At 42.2% G+C, this 13,591-nt stretch overlaps 1 long non-coding RNA gene across 2 annotated transcripts; it reads left to right on the top strand.

Annotated features, from left to right (window-relative positions):
- Positions 1-12,075, top strand: LOC136782846 (uncharacterized). 2 transcript variants are annotated; one of them, XR_010824179.1, is made up of 4 exons: positions 1-568; positions 9,641-9,933; positions 9,994-10,336; positions 10,454-12,075. It is a non-coding gene; the product is annotated as an uncharacterized lncRNA (long non-coding RNA). The 2 variants fall into 2 exon arrangements; XR_010824180.1 differs by lacking the exon at positions 1-568 and adding an exon at positions 6,507-6,676.
- The last annotated feature ends 1,516 nt before the right edge of the window (positions 12,076-13,591 follow it).

Raw genomic sequence — 13,591 nt, 5'->3', positions numbered from 1 at the left:
AGTTGGTTGGTTGGTGCGCTGTTGGCTGGCCGACTGGCCCGATCGGCCAGTTGGTTGGTTGGTTGCCGGCTGCAAACCACTTAGCTTCCTCCGTCGTGGCGGTGCCGCAGGTCGACCGAGAGAGTTTACGGTTTACCTGGCGTTACTTGCCTCGGTTCCCTCAGTTCAGTCACGTCACTCGGGCCAACCGGTTCAACGCGGAACGCGCTCCTGCCTCTCTTTTCTTATTCTTCTTCATATTCCTCTTCGTCTTCCTCCCTCCACACAAGCCGTCGTCGTCGTCGTCGTCGTCGTCGGTACAGCGCTAGTCACGCGAGATTTTGAAAACTTCACCGTCAGCCTCGGCGGCCGCCGGCGCTCGTCGAACGACGATTTTTCAACGACCGGATGCTGTGAGAGAATTACCACGGACACCTGGCTCGTTTCCGCGCTTCGAGAGCGAGCTACCACTTGGACTCGGTGAATAGAAGAAAGTTCAGTAACCGCTGCAGCGCAGGGAAGCCGCGCGATGCATCCTCGCTCCTCTCGCCAGCCAACTCCAACGAGCCCCGGCTCTCTGCATCCTCAGGTATATATATCTCGATTAATCCTGTATATTCTTACTATCGATACTTTGATTTTCATCGTGCTCGATTCTTATCGCTCTGATCGCTGGCGCATGCATGGGCGTTCGAACCTCATCTCGCATTAGCATTGTTTCTATCGATCGCGCCATCTCACCGCAATCTTTTCTCTTCTTTTCCTTCGGATCTCTCTTCTTTTTCTCCATTATCGATTCAACGATTGTATCGACTCGATCGGAAGATAGGCTCGCGCGTAGACGACATAGATCCTGCTTCCGGATTCTCTGCTTCTTAATTGCTATCGTCGCTGTGTCCTTGCCATAAAAGATACACATATTTATCGTTAGACTTGGCAATATTTGTCGTTAACCACGCTTAACTGTAGCTAAACCTGTCGTAAGAAGTTAGAGAATAGCCCAATTGGGGAGGTTATGGGCGCATACCGGAGCGAAAGTACGCTCGAATGGCAGTATTGTTGCGAGAATCGAGGAGTGTGCATCGTTTTTATGAATATGAATGAGGAGTCTCTCGCCAAGTGGAGATTATACGTGCCGATTATGGGTGAGCCTGGTGGAGGATAGAGAGAAGAGATGGATAGAGATAGATAGAGAGAGAGAGAGAGAGAGAGAGGGAGGGAGGGAGGGAAAAAAGCTCGAGTAAAATCTTAAAAAGCCAAGCTGCTTTCAGGTCTATCGTTTTAAATGCCTCGGACTTTTTATCGATACCCGAGATCGTCGGTGAAATCTATTTCTTTCAAGCCTCCTCTCGGTTTCTCTTTCTTCTGCACCTGAGATTTTCATCGGGTCGCTGTCCTCGCTCCCCGTATATATACGAACACCGTTATTCCTCGAGCACGAGTCTTACGCTGTACCTTGGTGGCTCATCCAGCTACGCCGAGATTCTAAATGATCCTGGATGACGCTGTAGCGCAATTTTCATTTATATCCATCGACGCATGGATCAAAACGTTCCTGATTTTACCGTGTTAACTCGATGATTTGTGGTCGTGCGGAAATTGGATTTTTTATCCTGCGAACAATCGAGCAAATAAATAATATAATTACATAGATACAATAGTGGGGAGTATAGTAAAATACCGTTATTTTGTAAAGTTGAACAGTTTTAAGTAGTTTTTCATGAAAAACTTCCAATACGGCTCTTTACGTATGATCGCCGACACTAATTTTTCAGCAGCTTTCGTTGTTTCATTGTTCGAGGCGCTGTACACGTTTCTGTGGTGCATCTGACATTCGAGAGTACAGGCTTCGCGCAAAGGCGTAAAGGATAAGTAGTCGTGGAGTGATGCCGGATACACTTGTATTAGCTCGTGCTGCTCTCTCTCTCTCTCTCTCTCTCTCTCTCACTCTAGATGCTCGCCGAGTTTAACGACTTCTCGTTATTAGATCTCAGACTTGCAACTCTGAGGTAGAGAAATAGTATAATTGCTCTATGGTGAAAAAAATGAACGAGCTGTGCAGCAGCGGGAATCGTAGCGCGCGCGGGAGCGGGCAACATCGGCCTCGAAACACTAATTACGATGCAATTATGATAAAATACGTTTTGTCGAGCGTGCAGATATGCGAGTTATATTTTTACGCGAAATGGAAAAGGAGAATTGTGCGCAAAATGAAGAAGCGCGAAACAAAGAGAGAAAGAGGGGGGGGGGGGAGGGGGGAGAGGGAGGATAGGCCTAGAGCAGTCGCTAGATTCACGATTGTTTAGCGAGAATTTAGCTGCACATCGAGTATGGAATGTTCGTTCCAACTAAGAGCGAATCTATGTCGTGATTTAATAAGGTTTCGAAAGTCACGAGGTAACCAATGTTGATTCTCGGCGTCGTAAGGCCTATCCCGGGGGGGGGGGGGGGGCTCAAAGGTATTTCATTGTTTCTCCGTCTCCCTTTTCCCTTATCGGTCAAACTTCTCTCCTCCATCTTTCTCCGCGTTCCCTTCTCTCCTGCTCTAGATAAGGTTGCGTCACTGTGTTCGATACTCTCGTCACGCTGGCCAAGGTACTTTCGGGCCCTTCGACCGCCCAACCTCTCCTCGTCCAACTTATTCACACTCTGAAACTCCATCACTTTTTCTCCGAGTCAATTGTACCACTACACACCCGGGGGAATACCGTAACGCATCGATCTTTCAGAAACCGCTCGATCAAAAACCCCAACGCGCACGATTTATCGACTCGATTCCTGCATGCGTCACGCTCCCGGCCGGTTCGTGCCTGAAGCAACGGGACTCTGCCAGGAGAGTACGCCCGAAGAAAGACGAGAGCGAGATTTGGAAGAAAACACTCTCTTTTTCTCTTCTCTCTTTGTGCTGGATGGATTACATCATTCGTTGTCCTCGCCGCAGTCGTCGTTGCTGTTGAAATTCCGTGGAAAAACAAAGTGTTTCGATCTTGGATACGGTTGGACCGATGAAATTCGGGGGTTGCCTCGCCATTGGTCGAGAGTTATGCGCACGCGCGATAGTGGGGGAGCCTGTGGTGTGAGTTGGGAAGGAGTGACGCACTGACGCAGTTCGGACTCGGTGGCAGGGTTGTCAGAAACGGGTAATTTCTTCCCCCCACCGTGCCTCTAGTTCCATGTTTCACATAGCCAATGGTTATCGTATGGTGGGGCAGGGAAATTACCCGCTTCTGGCAACTATGCAAGGTAGTCCAGTGACGCTCCGTGTACGGGGGCAGAAGCAACGGGGTAACGCACAACATCGGGGCTCCTTTGGGAGGCGAACGAGTCGAGGTCACGCAGAACCTGTTCCAAGAGTTACGAGATCGAGAAACCAGGGCTACAGCCACGCGTTCTACGACATGCCCGAGTCAAATCTTGACCTCGCAACGTTCGTCAAACTCGCACGCACCACTCCCTCTCTCTCTCCCCCCTTCTCCTTACCAGCTCAATTAATCAACGACAACGTAGGAAGTCGGAGGGCTTTCACGGGAGAGGGTTAATTAATCGTGCATTAATAATATTACCGGCTGATATTTAACGATCTTCACGGGTATGTACCAGCGAATGGAACGAGGTTAGGTACGCTGTCACTGTGCACACGTAAACAGAGGTAATATAAACGTTTGTGAAAATAATAATCGAGTAGCGAGAGAAAATGATCGTTAATAATTTTCTACGAAACGGAAGAAAAGTTATATCGTCGTGTCTTGGAATTCGTAGCGTGAAAATTGTATAAGTGGGGGGTACTAACTGACAAAATTTCGCTTCCGCAGCAATTGCCAGGGTGCTTGGACTATTACCGCTTGTCATTGGTTGCCGCGACGATTTAACGCGAGCCACTGCAAATTGTCCCGTAGGGTTTGAAGGGAAAGGCGCGAGCGCGGAGTAGTCGCATTGTTCGCGTTTCGTCGATTTCGCCTAGCCGCGCTAAATGAAAAGACGCTTCTTAGCGCCGAAGACTATTATTTTCATGGCCGCGCGGTACTTCAGGTTCGAATAAGGCGTGAGAACCGGAATGATAGCATGACCGGAAGAGCGGCCTGAGAACGCGGTGTTTAGAGGAGATGGAGGGAGGGGGGGGGATAGTAAGGCGGGATCGGGGTACGGAACGAGAGAGAAACACGGGGAACGGATGGGAAGAAGCAAAGTAAGAGAGAGAGGGAGAGGAGACTCCGCGAATAGTCGACAAAGAATCGCAGGTACAACGGCTCGCGGACACGGAGAAGATCCGAATCGTGAGAAAGTCGACGGGAAAACGGCGTTGAATCACAAACGATAGTTTCTCCCTGTATAAATAAATCATTTCTTGGAATCGTTGCTACGGATTAACTCAGCTGTAACGTAGAAAACAGTTAAGGAGTGAAAAACATTTGTTTATCTTCGTGGATATTGTCCGATACGAGCTCCGAGATGTAACGAAATTATTTATTTGAAAAAGTGGCGGCGAGCGGGAGTGGCACTCGTTCTTGACACCGAGTTTAACGGAGTCGAGGCGTCGATGATTGATTCGCGTCAGAAGGACGACGAGGAACGCGTCGGAGGAAGGATAGCCGTGGGAAGTTGACGTAATTGGTGGGAGAGTTGTGCGCGAGTGTAGCGAGAAAACGAGATAGGGAGGGGGGAAGGGGGCAAATGGAGAAAGGAAGGAAGGAAGGAAGAGTGGAGGCTGAGGAATATTGCGGTGGGGGAGCGTGGTGAAGAAGCGACAACAACGGAGAGCCTAACGAATCCGAAGAATTGGTGGGAAATAGGGTGGTGGGGATGGGAGTGGACTAATCGTCATGGGAGGGAGAGAGGGGATAAAGAAAGAAAAGAGAAATAGTAGCGAAAGGTGAAAAGGTGGTATCGGAGGGGTGTGGAAGGGATGAGTGGACGATCGCTGAAGTTTGTTTGTAGGACGAGAGTGGAGAACGCTGAAGAGGCATGGCGCTTGAGCGTAACAGCCAGAAAACGAAGACTTCCGGGAAGAGTCATCGATCCAAGAAGGAAGAACGTAGTGGTGGAACGAGGAAGCAGAAGAAGCGGGAATCGGGCTTTGAGGAATCTGCTGAATACCTTTCTCATATCTCTCTCTCTCTCTCTCTCTCTTTGCATGATCGCTGTTCCAATTCCTCTTCTTTGTTTTCGGTCTTCCTGTTAGCGAGCGTTGAGAGGATTGCGCAACCGGTGTGTAACGCGCCGATTCGTTCTCGATTCGATCGACGATTTTCTTCTCTTCTCAGTCAGCTCGATCCACCGGAATGATAAACACTCCTCACGAGGAGGAGTCACGACTCCTCAGTCCTCACGCTGCCTTCTGAACTCGCATAAAACGGATATCTTTCACCAAACACCAAAACAATCGTATACATAGTATATAACTCCGCTCGAATATTACCGCGAATTTCATTGAACGCTATTTATCGCATTATTTGCCACTCAGCACAATAACATATGTGAATGAATATTTTTGTTTTCCCATTCAGCACCAAGTGACTTAAATATATCTTGTAAACGTCTTTTAGTCAATTGGATAACTAAACGATGTCTATAAGACAACTTTTATTCGAGTGTTCTATATAGGTTATTTCTGAATTTAGCAAGAAAACATTAAAACTACTACAGCTAATGAGAAGAATTGGATTAACGCATCATTTCTCAATTCAGCTAACCTGCGTGATAATACATATAAGAAAATTTAAGTTGTTCGCTTGATTGTTTATTCCATTAATCAAATAATTAATATAAGTTAATATACATATACATTTTTGTTTTGCTTGTGAATTTAGCAGGAAAACGTTAACCACCACGGCGACGAAGGATATTTGGATTGATTCTCTTTTGGCGTATATGGCTTGGATTCTGTAAATGGCACTGGAAGAATTCACGGGGGTTTAAGCAAAGAGCCCGTGGAGTTCCCGTGTCATACATAGCGTCTGGCCGTGCGACTCGATTGTATACGCCGTTGAGATCTAACCGTCAAGCAGGCTCTTAAAAACTTGCCTGGCCACCAACGCTATCAGTTTGAAAGCAACCGTTCGATCTGTGTACGTAACGATTTCACGGGGAAAGCAGAAAAGCGCTGGCTAACCTATTGACCGATGCTACATTCGATCGAGATTGGACGGATAAATCATTTTGAAGAAAGAGGAACGCTCCATCAACGTGACTGATCATTTTATATGTCGAACACTAGGTAAATAATGTTTGCTCGTTGCCAATTTCGAGAAATCAACAACATCGACACGCCTACCGAACGCCAGAACTCCACACAAGCGGAGCTGTACGGTTCAACATTGTTTGCGAGGCTCTGGTTGGGTGGCTCTCGTTCCGATTCTGGGAAAAAACTGTTTACTGGTAATTTGAAAGGTTGTGCAGAGTGGGTTTGTAAGCTCGCTCTCGTATATTTGTAGGGGAATGTGAAATTGGCATAATATCGTAATACGGAGAGAGAAAGAAGCGTGATGTGTGGTTGTGTACGTAAGGTAAAAGTGGTTGATAAATGGCGAGCAATTTTTTCAAAGGTCATTCGTCCTTGCTGCTCGTCCGCGAGCGTTAACTCGCTTCAATCGAGCTTGTGTTACTTCTCTGGAAGGTGTCGTCGTGTGCACGTGGCAGGACTTTGGCGTTTGCTGTTCGGCTCTTACGATCAACGACCTCCCCTAGCTATCCGCGAAAGGTACGGTAGATGAGAGCAGAGAAACGAAGGGGAGATAGAAAGAGAAATAATTTACTATTATACAAGGCCAGTACCCCTTATGTTAAAAAAAATCTGAAGATATTAAGAATATAATACGAATATGTGCTCTCTAAGCAGTAGTCCTTGGTTTCTTTTTACAAATAAGAGAGAGAGATAACGTAAGAGAGTACGGAGAGACGAGATGAAAGTCACGGCGAGCGACTGGCATTTGTCGTGCCGAGCGGCGGTGAAGGGCTTCAGCCGGAAACGAAAAAGAAAATGATGAAAAAAAAGTGGCAAGGTCTCCTTAGGTCGATTCGCGACGCGACTCGAAGCGCCGAGCACCTGTCGCGGAACGTCCCTGTTACGTGCCGCGGTGACCACATAGCGTGACACGTTCTCCTCTCTTCGTTCGACATGTGCCGGAAAAACCGAGCGAGACTACTGCTAAATAAGACAGAAACTCGCTTTAACGTGTTCATGCGCAAAGCTAACAATTTCGTGTCGCAAAACTTAGTACCCACCTCCTCCCTCTTCCAAATAAAACACACACACACATAGCTTTACACAGTCACTCCCTACTATTGGACAAATTCAAATGCACGTTTCCAACATTCATGTCCATTTTCCATTATTACCTCTGCGTTACGTCACTTTCGATATTTAATACGAAAGAAAAATAGCACCGAGCACTCTATGCCATTCAAAAGAATTTATTGGTTCGAGGTCGTCGGTGACGAATGGGATCTTCAGGAATCGGAGGCAAAAAAATATGGAGGAATTTTGATGGGCGTTTTTAGCGTTTGCGTCGACAACGCTAATGGCAAAGTAGAAATCGTAATGCTGGCGTTTGATTACCTGTTGCGTCACACCTGTTGCTCCGCGCAGTTATATATGTATGTACTATACCATATATATGTATGTATATACATCACGCGACGACAATGGCCGTGAAACGATTTCTCGATTGTCCAGCCATTTCGATCGATCGCCTCCGCGACTTGCCCGACTCAATTAGCAATAACAATATTTTCCCTTGAGTATGCGTGCTGCCCTCGAGAGATCATTTTTCGTCGATACACTCAAATCACTGCATTCAGTTTTTAACTTAACCCTATTACGATTCATAGTTCTACCCAGGGAAAATTGTCCTATTCACTATTTGTCTTTACCAGCTATGACTCGACACTAGTTCGTTTCTTCGTGTTGCCTGCACTTTTCGTACTGTCGAACAAAAGTTCTAATTAGGAAAACCTGTTGTTTATTTATTTATCAGTAAATATAACACTATTGGTAGGTGCAAAGAATTTAGAATGTTAACATATAATCTAACAGCAATGATTTTATATGTAGGTGCTGGCATAATATAGAGAGCACACTGAGCTTGTTCAATTAAATCATCTTAGCTTGATAATCAAAGTCTAAATATACTGGTTTTATCATAGATTATAAAACCAACGTTATTACAGTGAAAACGTAAAAAAAAATCTTGTTTACTATTTTAGAAAAGGGCAGTGAAACCAGTTAACAACGGAAAACTCGGATTAGTCATGTTTATTCATTTTTTACGTGAAAATCATAACTCTATCCAGTAAAAATTGTCGTATTGATGATTCGCGTTTAACAGCGGTGACTCAACGTTAATACGTTTGTCCGTGTTACCTGCACTTTTCATATTGCCGAGCTGCTCTTACTTCAACTTATTTTACTAGCGCGTGGTTGCAGTGAAAATGAAAAAGAAAACTTGTTTACATTACAGAAAAATGCAGTAAAACCAAACAACACTGACGAACTCCTTGATCAGTCACGTTTATTGATTTGCTATAATACATGAGAATCGTAACTGTATCGAACAAAAATTGGCCCATTGGTGAACCGAGTTTAACCACGATGATTCAACATAAATTCGATTGTATACGTTACTTGTACTTTTTATATTACGACCTTTTTCTTTCAATTTATCGCAGCGAGAATGGAGAAAAATTTCGTGTGTAGATTTAAAAAAAATGCTTTACATTTAAGTAACACAAACAAACTTATTCTCCATACGAATTTACATTTCACCGCGTATATGGAAAATAATGGAAAAAGGGGATGAATGTAACGAAACATTGCAGTAGAAATAATAAAAAAAAAAAAAAAAAAAGTAAAAAGAGTAGAAGCAAAGAGAAAAAAGTTGTGTAACACCAAAAGTCCTTTTTCGGTGAGGCATGCGGTTTTGTATTCAATGATAATAATCGCATATTCATTTCCGTCAGCCGTGAAGCGGGCTTCCGGTGCACCCCTTGCTCGCTTTTTGTATCTGTACCTCTTTTTGCTGATTTCCTGACCTCGACTTACCTATCGTTTCTTATCAACTGCAGGCGACGACACGTGCAGAGCCAACGTTTATTTTTCATCGCCAAAGACAAACGATCAAGCACAATGGATATTTATTATAAATATTGAAGTTAGCCGCTATAAATCTTAACGCGCGTTCTTCGTCCACCGTAGATAAAAACAGAAAAAATGATTCGCTGGAGTAAATCGCTGCTTCTTCTGGATTCACTCTGCGTATGCAGATCTTTCTGAAATGAGAGTTTTTTGATGGACAGCGGCGATAGAAGATTCGGTCGTTCGATCGTGTTTGTCCTAACAGGAATCTCTCGGTCTCATTGTTCGTGAGCAGCAGGGCAGAAAGCGGCGCTTCCGGTTTCAGGTTGGGTTGCATGCCGGTCAGAAGAACAGACGGACAGGCCTGGTTGCATCCCGGCTATTCAGGTAGACACCTGCATCACAGTTTGTACACAAATCACGAATAATACCTTCTCTCTCTCTCTCTCTCTCTCTCTCTCTTCTTTTCACGAATCCCTCTCTCAAAGTCAAGACCTTTGCCCTGACTCTGCATCGTAGCATCTACCACGAAGAATATTGGGAACGCACTCGGCATTTTAATTACTCATTTTAACCTGTTTTTCTTTTTAGTTAAATGCAAAAACTCGGAGGAGAAAAATTACTGAGAACCGTTGCTACTGCTTCAACGAAAGGGATCTTTCTTGCTCGACTAAAGTTAACGTGGATTTTGGCGGGAAAAATTGTTGAGATAGCAGGAAACGGATGAGTGAGCATCCTGAGCCGGAAGTCGGCGTGGGATTGCGTGAAAAATTCAAAATATTCAGAATGACACCTTTGTACTTCCTGGGGAAAACTGATTCGCTTGCGTGACCGTTGCTTACACGCGTGAGTGAACTACGCGTGTAAACGGGGGAGATTCTACAGTAAGTTCTATTTTTCACAAGGATCACTGAGAATCGATATTAATTCCCCTTTCTTTTCAGTTTTCAAAACTCTAATCCAAGCAAGCATCAGAGTTGTTGGTCAAAACCTTTTCGTCTCTATATCCGAATGCACATGATTGCTAAGCTGTAAGTACGCCCGCATCGAGTGTATGTACGTTCCACGCTTGCTCTTATCTTTACGCATGGAAAGATATAAAGGCATTATACAAAGCATGCAAAACGCTGCATTTCAAAGTTAAAAATATCAAGGCGAAGCTGCGAATCGATTGTACATTTTTTGTCAGTCACCTGAGTCGATCAAAAGCCTCAAATATTTCCATACTTTATGTGCACAGATACACGAATGTGTAAATGTAGAAACAAAAGAACCATATGCTGAAAGGTACGAAGCTTTATTTATCATATGTCTAAAATTATTGTTACAATTTTCCAAACACCATTCAGTCCTTAATGCATACACAGCAGATTGAACGTTGATTTATGGCTACTTTTATTGTAGAACTTGAGCACAGCTGTGGATTTGATACTCATCCAGAATTCGTGGGCGAGGAAGACGTCACAGGAGGCTCTGCAACTTCCGTGGCAACGGACCTTGAGAAATGGGCGGACACGCGAGCTACATCTCTATTATTTTTCTTATTTCTTTCTTGCACCCACACTTCTCACTATTAAAGCATTTCTTCGTGTTTTTCAGGTTTACATAAGTGTGTGAGCTTTGATGAACTTTATGAATAGAGAGAAAGCGAAAATCATTAAACAAAATTAATGCTTTTGTGTCCTCATCAGTGCGTCTTTTTTTTTGCTAAAATAATAGCTCATACGTGTATTCCAAGATTAGTTCTTTTCAAAAGTACGGACTAACTTTGTACAAAACGGCGAAGGATATTATAGGGTTGGGCTACTCTGAATTTGTTATATTTAAAATGTACTTTAACATCTGGAATATAATAGGAAAAATTTTATGGACGAATAAGATCGCTACATATCCGAGTTTCGGATCCTATCAGGGCCCTTTAGTTCACTGCAGTGCTTACACTCTAATATCTTTATATTAGTGGTTTCTCTGAAATTACATATTTTTTAAGTCGGCCAGAAACAAAAAAGGCTCGACTCATTCCTTTTAAATTTAAATCGCATATTCAAAACTACATTTTATTTTATAGAATTAAACATTTTTTAATTTCAATGCATAATGCTTTATTATAAACAACTTTCAAACAGTTTTTCATGGCATTTTAGGCAGTTTCTTTTTAATAAGGCGCCACATTTTTGCAATAATTTTCACAGCAAAAAAATCTTATGCATTTCTATAGCTATTCTTATAATTAAAGGAAGAAATTAATCTTTTTACCCTAATTTAAAAATTATGTAGTCTTTCCGGCTGTAAGTTACTACAAAAAAAGGCTTAAACTAACAAATGTAGATGTGCAGCAACCATTTTAACATTGATCGCTTTGTAAAAAATTATTAGTTATGGTTTTTATTAGTTGTACCACAATGTCCCTATATTGAAAATACGACTTGCTTGATGGTTTCGCTGAAAAAAATGGTAAAATACATCCTTTTATTCGCGTCTAGAAGGGTTTAACCGTTTAAGGGGGATGGATCCCTTTGAAACTGGATTTTTTTACATATTATAATAGGTGCACATATTTCCAGTTGTATTTAAAGCGTACTTAAAAAAAGTGGAAAAAAACAGAGTATATAGGCCTGTTGTAGATTGAATTTGCAAGTAAGATTTTTTATCATATAAATTATTTAAATAAGTTTACCAGAACGATGCCTATAATCTTTTAATAACCGCTTCATCCATTTAGAGAGAAATTTGAAATTAAACAAGTAAAATTATTATCCAGGACGCGTTGAAGACCAATCCTTGAAAATAGTAATTTAAACAAAAATTAAATATTCGTGTAATACTTTAAAAACAGATTTTTTTTTAAATATATAAAAACGTGTTTCCTTTTCCTTTTTTAATTCTGCTGTAAAACATACCATGGGGATTATTTTATAGATTATAAAACAAAATATTATTTTAGGTCAAGCATTGAATTATAATTAATGTACACCATCTAATGATAAGTCTCGTGCATGCATCTATTTACACGCACACACACATACAAGCACAGGAATATCTCTATTATTTTCGAATATATTAAAATTTTATTTTGAGATAAAATTATGTACACACAATGTGAAATAAAACTAAAGAGTTTATCTGTATATCTTTTCTCTTCAAAATAAGATTTGAAAAATAATTCGATTTAACATTGCAAAAGAGATTCAATCTCCTTAAAGACGATATTGCTACTCCTGTTTCCATCATGCCATGCGTTCTATATTTTGCTGTACACTTATTTTTGTCCAAAGGTAAACAGTGCGATTCTCGCAATGTTTTTGAAAATGCAATTGGTTGATTCAAACGCTCGTGTATTTACTGTTTTTTCTACATTCGAAGGATGCCATCGAGTATGCCAAGTTCATATGCGAACGGCATATCGATGGATGATTCGAATGGGAAACACATGAGATTCTAATTTATCGCTACCTCTTCCAATTCTAATATGTTGACTTTATCGCATTTAAAGCGTAAATAAAATAATAAATTATGTATTATATATATTATAAGAATATGACGTGTCTTCTCGAAGGAAGCCAGAAATTTCATTCATGGCGATCGCGCGAAGGACAAGGATGAGGGTATTGCGTGTGTGTGTGTGTGTTGTGTATATGCAGTAAGTTTGTATAGGAACGGTCTCTGGACGGATGCCCCGAATGGGGAACATGGACATCTTAATTTATCGCTGCCTTCTTCTATTCTAATATATCGATTTTTTAAATGGACGCACGAATAAAATAATAAATTGAGTGCATTATTATAAAAATATATGACACCTCCTCAGGGATGCAAGATAGTTCATTCATAGCACTCCGCCAAGGGTAAAGGGGATTATGAGTGTATATATACATATATATGTGTGTGTATGCCTGTCGTTTGTAACTTTTAAAAGTGGCATTTGCGTCTTCGCTTGTCAAACGTTGGCACTCGTTGTAACGAATGACGTGGCGTTAAATTTAAGCATTTGTAATGTTTATAAACGGATTATTAGAAACTGCGCCACGAGATATAAACGTATAACTGTGTGGATAATAAGGAATAGATTGGGAGATGCCTGGGAAAGCCGCTTCGTAATAATTAGATTTCAATTTGTAGATAATTCCATGGAGTAATTAGCGGTCTCTTCTTCTTCGCGAACGATGATTCTACACAATTGTTTCTGGGAACTCGATTTCCACGACTGCTTGAGTGGCGTTTGCGAAGCCTCGAGCGTTTTACGACTCTGAAAAATGTATCCGTGTTTTCGATCGATTAACTCGCGTTTATTGTAGAAACTGACGTTATTCTTTATGGATCATTTGACATTTGGTATAAGTCGGTGAGTTTTCCACACAAGTTTTAAGCAGGTTTGTAGAAAAATGGATCAACTTAATCTTCACACCCTACTCTCTTCTCACCGTATAATAAGAATCCCACTCTGGGATACATTACTCCCCATAACATTGATGAGCCATCCTTGAGAAGCTCTCGTTGCTCGATGGCCACTTTTCTCAAATAGACGGGAAGATACCGAAAAAT

Source organism: Prorops nasuta, unplaced genomic scaffold (assembly GCF_024137725.1).
Source record: "Prorops nasuta isolate Cenicafe-Biocafe unplaced genomic scaffold, Cenicafe_Pnas_1.2 PNAS00030, whole genome shotgun sequence".
Lineage (NCBI taxonomy): Eukaryota > Metazoa > Arthropoda > Insecta > Hymenoptera > Bethylidae > Prorops > Prorops nasuta.
The sequence above is the reverse complement of the archived record's forward strand: the minus strand, read 5'-3'. Positions and strand labels throughout refer to the sequence as shown.